Genomic DNA, 10,262 nt, shown 5'->3' with positions numbered 1-10,262 from the left:
GGTGAGGATACTGTCATATTCCTTGAGTAATTATCTCCAGTCTCCAAGCAGACCCCACAAGGGTAGGCGGTGTGAACGGAAATGTCCTTTAACTGGTGTGATTGGGGCTGCAGTGGGGACACATTCAGGAAACTCCACGTGGACTCGATATTGCCTTGGCTGACATGGAATTTTGATGCTATTTTGGAAAGGATCCAGGATTTGCCTTATCCTGCTTTTTGATGTGTTTTCAAGCTCTAGACCGGCCGCAGGGCACCTAAGGCTCAGAATGATGTGCTGGGTGAATTTGTTCCTTCAATAGCTGTGGAAGCTTCTATTGCTGCAGGATTCTGTGCAAGCCCTCCTGAGGGGCCCCAAAGGCAAATACGCTCCACAGCTGCCCCTCTAAGGCCGATTTAATAGCCATTTAACGGTAAGATGTGGGTCTGAACCAAGCACACGTATACGACTACAGTGGATAGTCTCCATATACATGAAATATTCAAATCTGTTGCACCAGAAAGGGAAAAAAACAAACTTATTCAACACCATGATGAAAATCCATATAGTGTGTAAACTAGAGGAAAGTTGGTTCGAATCAAGTACCACCAATTACCAACTTGATGAAACTGAGTGTCTGCCTCATTTCCTCTTCTCTGAAATGGAGATAATAGAATAGCTACCTCGTTGATAGTTGGAAGGATTGAACAAGGTGATGTGAAGTGCTTGGCTCATTACCTGGCACACACAACAGGAAGGTATTTACAAAGGATGACCGCTATTATTTTGGAAGGCAATATCCCTGGTTGAAAAAGTTGACATGAAATCAGTCCAATATGGGTTCACATCAAGAACTACCATGGTAGCAAAGCATCTGAGTCTGTTTTCGCCACCAAGAAATGAAAGTGATAAAACTGACCCTATGAGTCGTTGTAGCAATTAAACAAGACTGACTGGCTCGTAGTAGGTTTGCAAGAAAAAGCAAAGCAGTACTACTCACGTTGGTGTCCCCTTCATTTACTTTACATAACTCTGTGAATCCTGGATCCAGGTAAATGAATAGAGAGGTGTTACCTGTCAGAGTCTACCTTCCTCACCTTTGACAACCTTTACACTGGGAAGCTGGGATGTGATGGTCTCTAAGGATGTGATGGTCTCTAAGGGAACTCACACCTCTAAATCTTTACAAACGCACCAGAGATTTTTATGAATCAGGTGAATTAAATAATGCTGGGATAACTGAAAAGCACCATCTGCCTGTCCATTTTCTGGTCGTGTTGCGTTATCAAAAGAGGTAAATTAAAGAAGGGTTTTGGAAAAAGTATACTTCTTCTTCATCCCTGCTTAGCTGAAGCTTCTTTGATATTGTTGCCTTTTAATATTTTCCAGTGTCATTTTCCCCCCTACATTCTCCAAACTGTAACAGCCGCTCAAAAAAAGTTAATTCTGTTTCTGGGTGTCAATAATGAACAACTTAGGCTGTTGAGAACTGCAATTAAGCTTCTTTCAACATCAAAATAAACTCTGAAAATTCATCATTGAAGAAAAATTGATTTTGTGCTTCCAAACACGACTGAGTTCTGCAAAGGAATGAGATAATTTACTTTCTGTCACCTCCAAAGTTAACTGGGGAAACACACACACACACACACACACACACACACACACACACACACACATTTTCCTGACAGGCAAACAGGCAAATCACAGACAAAACTGCAGGGCAGGGGGATAAAAAGGAAAAAAGAAAAAAAATCTTGAAAAAGCTGGGCTTCCAATCCCCTCCCACCAGCCTCTGTGAAGGATGACTTCAGTCCCTTTCTTAACTAATTCTGTCACTGTAAAATCCTACAGTCATTCTTCCACACATAAAGGACAAATAAGCTGGAGACGAGGACCCAGATGCTTTCATTTTTAACTATTCACCAATGGAGGAGAAGGCAGAATGCCTAAGCTATGTTTCAGTGGCCAATAGGATAGCTGTGTATCTCCCACATGACTCACTGCCCCTGTCTTTCACATGGGCTGTAATTTAGTTCAATTCAGAACTGCAGATAGTACAGCCTTCACAGCAGCCAAGGATGCCTGGGCACAAGTGCCTGAGTTCCGAGGGACTTTGGGAAACACTTTGCTAACTCTCTCCTGCCTGGAAACCAGGATTCTGCACCTGCCTGAGGGACAGTCTGGCCAGAGCCTCGGCCGTGCCCCCGGGGACAAGGAACTAGCACAAATAACCGTTTGGAAATTGTAAGTATCCATTTCTTTCCGTCCGGTGTGTTGATGAAAATAGTTTTCTGTCATAAGCTTCCGATATGTGAAGATTTTTTTTTTTTTTTTTTTTCTGAGCTGCTGTTATATGTGTGTCTTGAAGGGTGTTCAGCCGGCAGGAAAAGGTTTCAGAAACAATTGTTGCATGCTTGATTCGGTGAAAGAGAAAGAATGAAAAATAAAAGTCAGGCATTCCAAGAGTAGCTGCAGGAGACTGCACCTCAAACATCGCTCCAGTGCGCTGCTTTGTTCATAAGAAAAAATGAAGGCACACACATATGTACTTACTTCACTTCTTTGCGCTCTTAATGCCTAATCTGATTTGATCTGTCCCCAAGAAAAATAAAAGACAAACTTTGCTGACTTTACTGATGAGGGCACCATCCACTCTCCAGACATCTGACAGTTATTATAATTAGCTATGAAAGACGGCTAAGACACTTGGGGGCAAATAGCTCTTAAATTCTGAACAATGGCTTCAAGCCAAGGCTTTCTTTTTATTTATTTTTTAACCACCACTTGTCATGTTCTCATCATGATAAGAGGCTGAACTGGTTTTAGGGTTTTCATCCACAAAATGTGAAATCAAGTTCCGGCAGAAGGGAAAGACTACTGAAAACAGCCAGTGCAAAGACAGAAGAAAAAGACAGCTTTCTGTCTCGGGATTCAGCCTTCCATGTATAAAGATTTTTTTTTTTTTTTTTGAAATTCCTAATAGGGTGGAGTGAGGACGTGGGGGTGGGGAGGAAGCATGCGGAAGCTGCTTTTATAGAAGAAATACTTAAAGAATAAAGGAATTTGGGATTTCTTTCTACTGGCACGCAAGGGTAGGGTTAGCATTGAAGTCACATTCATGGTAAGATTTTTTTTTTTTTTTTTTTTTTTGGATGGAGTTTCAAACAGAAGCAACATACAAAGCAGTTTTTTTTTATTATTATTTATAAAATAATTGGAAACAAATGGGGGAGAATGATCCTGTACTATTGCTTTCTTTTTACACTCAGCGAGGGGAATCCAGCAATGCATTATGCCTTCACTTCTAGAATCATCCAAATCCTTAAAAAGTTATAAGCTAAGTCTCCTAAGAAATTAAAAGGTAAATCAAACCGATGCGATTTTTTCACGGATGAAGATCTGGACCGGCAAAACCTCCGACCCAAAGGGAGTTTGGGAGAAAGCCCTGTCCTTCTCATTTTTGAAAGAGAATATTAACTCCATCAATTATGGACAGGAATTATTCAAAGGCTCCAGACATAACTAATTATGGCTTAAAGAGATCTGCCAGAGCAGAGCTCGTGTTCTCATTATAAAAGTCCAAGACGTTAGGAGTCATTTTTTAAAGAGGACTTGGACACACGTTTTCGCATCATCTTTTTTAAATACACCATTTTTTTTTCTTTGTCTGCTCTCCTGTTATCCACACCTCCCCCACCGCCGCCCACTGTGCGCCGAGACACCTGAAGGCCAGACATAATGATCAACAGAGCCCCAGCCTGTCTGGACCCCAGCCAGGTCCCCCCTCTACAATCAAGGAGCCTGCACGCAATGCATGCCCGGCCTCTCCCACTGCTCTGTGCAGATCCGGGATGGAAGTCTTACACAGACTGCGGAAAGATTAAAGACAACAATATCCCCTTTCTCTTACCCCAGACAGCCTCGATTTTTAACCCTTTCCTTGCCTGGAAAACCAAGACGTCTCCTCCGTTCCAATGCAAGTCCCCGGGGACCCTGTAACACACACGCACACTATTACACAGATGCCCACGCCTCATCTGGTTATAGAAATCGCATCTCCACAGACCCGCCGGGGTATTTTAGGATTAACAGCAGTGCTCACTAAACAAAACACGATTTGCTGGTGTGGGAAATGCATTTTTGAATGAACTTGAGCTGTGTGAAATCTGAAGAAAGTCAAAGGTCTGTGGAAAGATTCTTGCAAACCTTGCGGAAGGTTATACCATTTCTGATGATACTCTTCTTTAAGCATCTCTCTCTCTCTCTCTCTCTCTCTCTCTCTCCCACACACACACACACTCCAGAGACACACTCAGCCAGGCACGTATATCATTCTATCGCAGAGAAACCCAGGTTTGCTGATGATGTCATCACATAGAAAATTTCGCCTTTGTGGGCAACATTTTCAATCACCTAATCAATCGCCAATGTATGCTGGGTGTGTGCCCATAGGAAGTTCTCATGTGTGTGGGGTTAACCGACACCCACAGGAAAGGACTATTTTATTTGCAGCTATCTTTCTTTTGAAGATGTGTTATGGGGCGGTATGGCCATATTTATCAAGACATATGTAGTCAGGCGGAGTTTCCTGGTTCTGGGAAGCCTTATTAACATGCTGGTTGAACATTTCAGAGGTGGCTGAATTTCAATGACGCGAATAGGATGTGGAAATGGGGAGCATTTTGAAATCATTTGGATAAAAAATGCTACAACACTGATATCTGTTATGACTTGGTGATTTTTATTTGACACTCAAATTTTTGTAACCTATTCAAACATTTTTACTATTTACTTATTGCATAGAGAATTCCTATACAAATGATTCTTTAGAAGTAATGCTCTTTTCATGTGCTTCGGGTTAGATGATAGCTGGATTAAAATTTTGTGGGCTGGTACAGCATTTGTATTTATTTTCAAGTCTATTTTATGGGTCTTAGGCTAAACAGTTATTCACCAAGCAAGTGTTCAGAGTTTTAATGATGTGTATATTTAAGTACATGATTTTATTTTACTTAACTCAAATAGAACAAAGTTTAATAATCTTAACAAAATACATTGCCATATCTGAGATATAAACATAGAACAACTGTATATATATAACGTCTCAATTACCAAGTTTTGGTCTGTAGTTTAAATTAATCTTCATTGATATAGAATGACTGGGTATACTTACCAGTTCTTACATACCAAGTATTTGACACACTATTTTCTTAATTTTGGAATTTGCTCTTAATATTTCTTTCTTGCATACTTAAAAAAGGATTAATTTTGAAAGGATTTGTAAGCCATATGTACATGAGCAGCAGTATTTATTTGTCAACACACAAATTAATGAGATTAATTTTGCTGATGTAGTGTGTGATTCTTTTAAAACAAGTGAAAAAGCGTTTTGTTCTTTTTTGCTTTCGTGTTACTATTATTGACAAAAGTATATAGCCTAAAGAACAAACACATTTTGTAGCTAGAAAAAGCAAGCTACACAAGTTAGGTGACATTCTCTGGGGTAAGACTGCAGTGTGAACTAATAAATAACTTTTCTGAGAAATCCTTGGACCTGACTCCATAATTTTTACGTAAACAGTTCTTCCAAAATATAGTGGAGTTCTTGCCTGAGGATGAATTATAAAATTGTTTTATCAAAGATTAAAAAGTGAGCAAGTAGTTGGATTTAAATTTCACCTACATTCTAAAAACAAAACATAACATGGCCCGCTGGGGATACAGGTTACTAAAAAGGCATCTTTCAAAGAAAAGAAGATAATGGACTTGATTGAAATAGTTGAACTACGTAACGCCAAGAACAAATGGTTTTTCAGAGCATAACAGAGAAAGAACAATTTACTATAGGACAGTTTATTCTTCTCACACAATAGTATTGATTTATTTGAAATGGCAGAACAAACATAGTAAATATACAAAAACAACCAATGACATCTGATGTCAGGGATATATCAAGATTCTGGTGTTTCATATATTAGAATATACTTAATTCGATTATTTATTGGAAGAGTTTAGTTAAAACCTGTACTCTTGCTTAACATGTGCTGATATTATAATGCTGTATTTTTGGACATGTATGTAGTACATATAGTACATGTAAATGATATATTTGAACATAGTCTTATGGCCAAAAATAATTGTTAGTATTGTATTATAACCAGAGTTTTTAAAACGCTCTTGAGTTAGAATATTAACACTTTAATACAACGAAATTTGGATGGCAATGTCAGCTACTTATGTCTGTGGTCAGATACTGGCTAAATTAAGGTAATGATGATGTAATTATTGCAAATGCCTCATATCAAAAATATTTTGATTCTGTCAAAACATAGGACTCTCATTTGACAAACAGCACACAATATTTTTTTTCTTTAATCTCTGTTACCATTAGGAAGATGATTTCTGAGAGTAGACTCACACTCATAATTTCTCTTTATGAAAAGAGAGATTTGGGTTTTTTTTTTTTAAACTTAGCCCTTAGGCATTGGGATTGGAATTATTCTGAGTAGATGCCTGGGCACTGCACAGAGAATGCACAGGAACCTACCGCCAGTCTCAAGGAGGAAAGAAGGGAAACTGGTTTGGTTGCTTCATGCCTCAGATTTTATCCTTCCAAGCCCACATGGCAGACTGCACTCAAAATCCATTTGAGGGAAAACTATCAAAGTCATTTTCACAATTTTCAAAAGGTCCACGGTCCCGTTGATACCCCACGAGGGAGACGTGTCTGAAGAGTGATTGAACACCCCTATCGCTGCCTGAGACTCAGTGAAGCCCAGGGAGGTGCTGGGGTCAGATGGGCTCATGAATCACAGATAGGAAATGAACTGTGTATCGCATATTTGAGGCTTAAAGAGGAACGTTGGGGATATTTTACCGTAAACAGATTTGGGGTTCATTTTTGGCACTTCTTTTGAAACATCAAGCCTGCAGTTCAGCTGAAATAACTTTTTATATGTATAGCTCAGACCAGATGGCCCTGTGCTCCTTTCTTATTTAGATGAGATTTTTCCTTTCAATAACATCTTTCTTCCTGACCTGCTTAAAAATTCCAGCGAATGAAATCAGCACAGGATTTTCAATTCTAATTGACCATGTGCAGAGGAAGGACCAGTGGAGAAATCAGTGGAGTCATTGTGAGCCTCTCTGCCTCAGTTTTGTCTTTGTGTTTTCCCCTTGCTAGCGCATCTAAACAAATTGAAAATATTTAATTTGTACTCATATTAATATAGCTTCAAGGTTAATGCTCAATACAAATTATTTGAGTTGGCTGTTTCTGCCATTTCATCACAAGTCGTTTTTTTTTAAAGTTATCATGCACTTCCACAGTCTCTCAACTAGCTGGAAAGCCATGTATTGGTTAAAAAATGCACTGAGATTTGGCATAATGGTTGAATTAAGATGAAAGAGTGATGATGCTAAATTTATTTTTCTTGTCACTTGAATAAATCATCATTATTGGAATATATATATATATATATATATTTTAAATTTACCATGAAAGTATCCATTATCTAAAATTCTTGGTTCATTATACGTATAGTTATTATATAAAGAAAAGTATATTTTTCTGGACATTTCGTTTGGACTTGGATTAGTAAAAGATATATCAAGAAATGAAGATAATCTGCAGAGTCAATGTAGCTTAGCAAATCATATTTGCTGTAGAAGTGGGCATGTGAGTTCTCAGTTTTTTTTTCTATTTGATAAGTTCTTGAATCAATTTTCTTCAGAGTTTATTTATTACTGCAAAGAGTCAAAGATGTTCTCTTTTGAAAAATTTAATTTTAGAATGTGTTAGATGAAATTTTAACAGTGTTAGATGAAAACAAGTTTTCTTTCTGAAACTAATTATTTTGACTAATAAAGTTAGAAAGAAACAATACCAAAGGGGCATATTTTTTAAAATGTGTGATAGAGACAAGAAAAACCCCAAATTAACTACCAGTGGTATTGAAAATCTATTGGCCACATAGCAGCACTGTCTCTGGAATTCTTTGCTTATTCTTCTTCAGGTAACCTTTTATCTCAAGCCAGTCTACTAGTTGTCAAAAATGGGATACCTCACCAGAAGCCACACTAGTGGAATTGTTTGCAAAATGCGTCTTGTGACTGATAAGATCAATTAGAATTTCTTTGCCTCCAAATTACACAAAAACTAAAGTGGAACTGCCCATGGAATTCACAGCTATGAAGGCGTGTTCTATGCCAGCAACATGCGAAGTCAGTTTGTTTTGAACCTTGTAATTTAAATTTCTGAGATGATTGTCATATATACATATATGTATATAACTGTGAGTCAATTTGTGTTACTGAAATATTAGTACTCTCACTATGCCATTAAGTATATGTGTTGATTTCTATGTAACATTCATATTTGGTGATACTTCCCACTGATGTATGAATTATAAAAATCCATTAGAAAAATATATATATGTTAGTGATTTAGTTCCACTACCCTAAATGAATAAAATACAGTCAGAAACGGAAGTCAAAATATAAACAGTATAATACAGAGTCTAAGGTATTAAATTAGATACTTGTTTAGCTTAGGTTTACTTTTAAAATAACAGGTTTGAATGAGCAATGAATTTAGCCCTGTATGTGAGAGGAGGTGATGGATAATGGAATCTTGGGAAAAAATTATTAAAATTATATTGGTGTTGTAATTTCAGATGGTTGAAGCTAAGATGTTCAAAACAGATAGGTGTGAATAAGAAATAGTACTCTGACCTCCTCCCATTCTCTCTCTTCCATGTTATTCTGAAGAAGAGACAGGTATGATTCTGCAGGATCATAGAGAGTCACAAATGCTAAGTGAATGTTGGCATTTTTATTTCCGTGGGGTCACGGTGGAGGTCTTCCTGTGTGTCCTGATGCTTTAGGGGAACAGCCCGGGAGAAAGTGTGATCAGTGCTGAAGCTGTGAGCTGTGTAAAATGTCTGCCCCTCACTCTGTCCCCTTCCTGTTCTGTGACACTGTGTCTGTCGGAGATAGAGATCCTTGAGGAACCAGGCCTCCTTTGGCTCTCCCGGGACCCCCTTTGGATCCATTTTTATGCTCCTTCTAAAGGCTCTTTCCCCAGCCCTTAGCAAACGTCTGAACCCTCCAGACGTCCCACCCACTGTGCTAGGTTCTCAGTCATTTCTGCTTGGGTAACACTTGGCCTCACCATGAATTATACAGCTAAGGTTCACACTCAGAGCTGTAGTTTTTAAAGTTATATATATACATATATATATATATATATATTATTTTTTTAAATTGAAGTATAGTTGATTTACAATGTTGTGTTAGTTTCAGGTGTACAGCAAAGTGATTCAGTTATATATGTACATATATATATATTATCTTTCAGATTCTTTTCCTTGATAGGTTATTATAAAATATTGAGGATAGTTCCCTGTGCTATACAGTAGGACCTTAAACTTTATAGTTTTAAACTGTGGAGAGAGTGGGGCCTTCAGTGTGTACAGGGCATCAAAAGAATATATGTCAAGGCAGAGGCAGATGTCTCTGGCATCCTGAAATTCTGCAAGGCTGTGGATGGGATAAGACTGAATTTGATTGGCTAGCCCTTGCTTCCAGCACGTGGACCATGCCCATTTCAGGGTGGAAGGCTCCTCTCCACGGATGCACCTGAGCTGGGTTCTGTTCATCTTTGCAGTGCACATGTGATTGGGTGTATTTCCTGCAGGGAAATGACTGTTTTAATCATAAGGGCCTAACTTCTCTTTCAGGAAAGTTTGGGCTAGAGAAACAAAACGTTAAGTGTGAAAAGAGATTATGTCCATCAGAATAGGAGAGTGTGAGCTGCACCAGATAATCCAATATGAAGAGAATATGTCAGAAAAGGTGATTAGAGACATTTTTATCATACATGTGGATTATCTAGAAGCCTGTGCGTAAATATAGCCTCTGTGTGATGGGAAATCAGAGCTAAACCAAAATTCCATTTAAGGTTTTAAGTATCTAAGCTTATTGCTTTAGAAACTTTCATAAAAGAGACATATTTCACTGATTTGCCTTGTGACTATTAGTCACCTATCAAGACATTATTCACCTATATTGGGAGAAAATGAACCACTGGCCGCTTCTCTGGTTGTTTTAAGTCACTTTACAAAGTGCCTCTTGCCTTGAAAGGACTTAAAGATTTAAGCTGACAACAGTGGGGATGAAGAAATTCATTCTCTGGTTAGTCTGAGGACAGAAGAGGGTTAATTTTTCAAACCTCCGTGAAGAGGGAGAAAAAAAAAAAAAAGACCAAACCTGGAAGATAA

General features: G+C 38.3%; 1 long non-coding RNA gene across 1 annotated transcript in view; it reads left to right on the top strand.

Annotated features, from left to right (window-relative positions):
* Positions 1-2,045: 2,045 nt before the first annotated feature.
* Positions 2,046-10,262, top strand: part of LOC118889691 — a 65,315-nt gene continuing 57,098 nt past the window's right edge. The window contains exon 1 of the long non-coding RNA XR_005018600.1: positions 2,046-2,226. This is a non-coding gene — a long non-coding RNA (uncharacterized LOC118889691). The remainder of the gene's footprint in view (positions 2,227-10,262) is intronic.

This window comes from Balaenoptera musculus, chromosome 1 (assembly GCF_009873245.2).
Source record: "Balaenoptera musculus isolate JJ_BM4_2016_0621 chromosome 1, mBalMus1.pri.v3, whole genome shotgun sequence".
In the NCBI taxonomy this organism is placed as follows: domain Eukaryota; kingdom Metazoa; phylum Chordata; class Mammalia; order Artiodactyla; family Balaenopteridae; genus Balaenoptera; species Balaenoptera musculus.
This window is presented reverse-complemented; position numbering and strand designations above follow the sequence as displayed.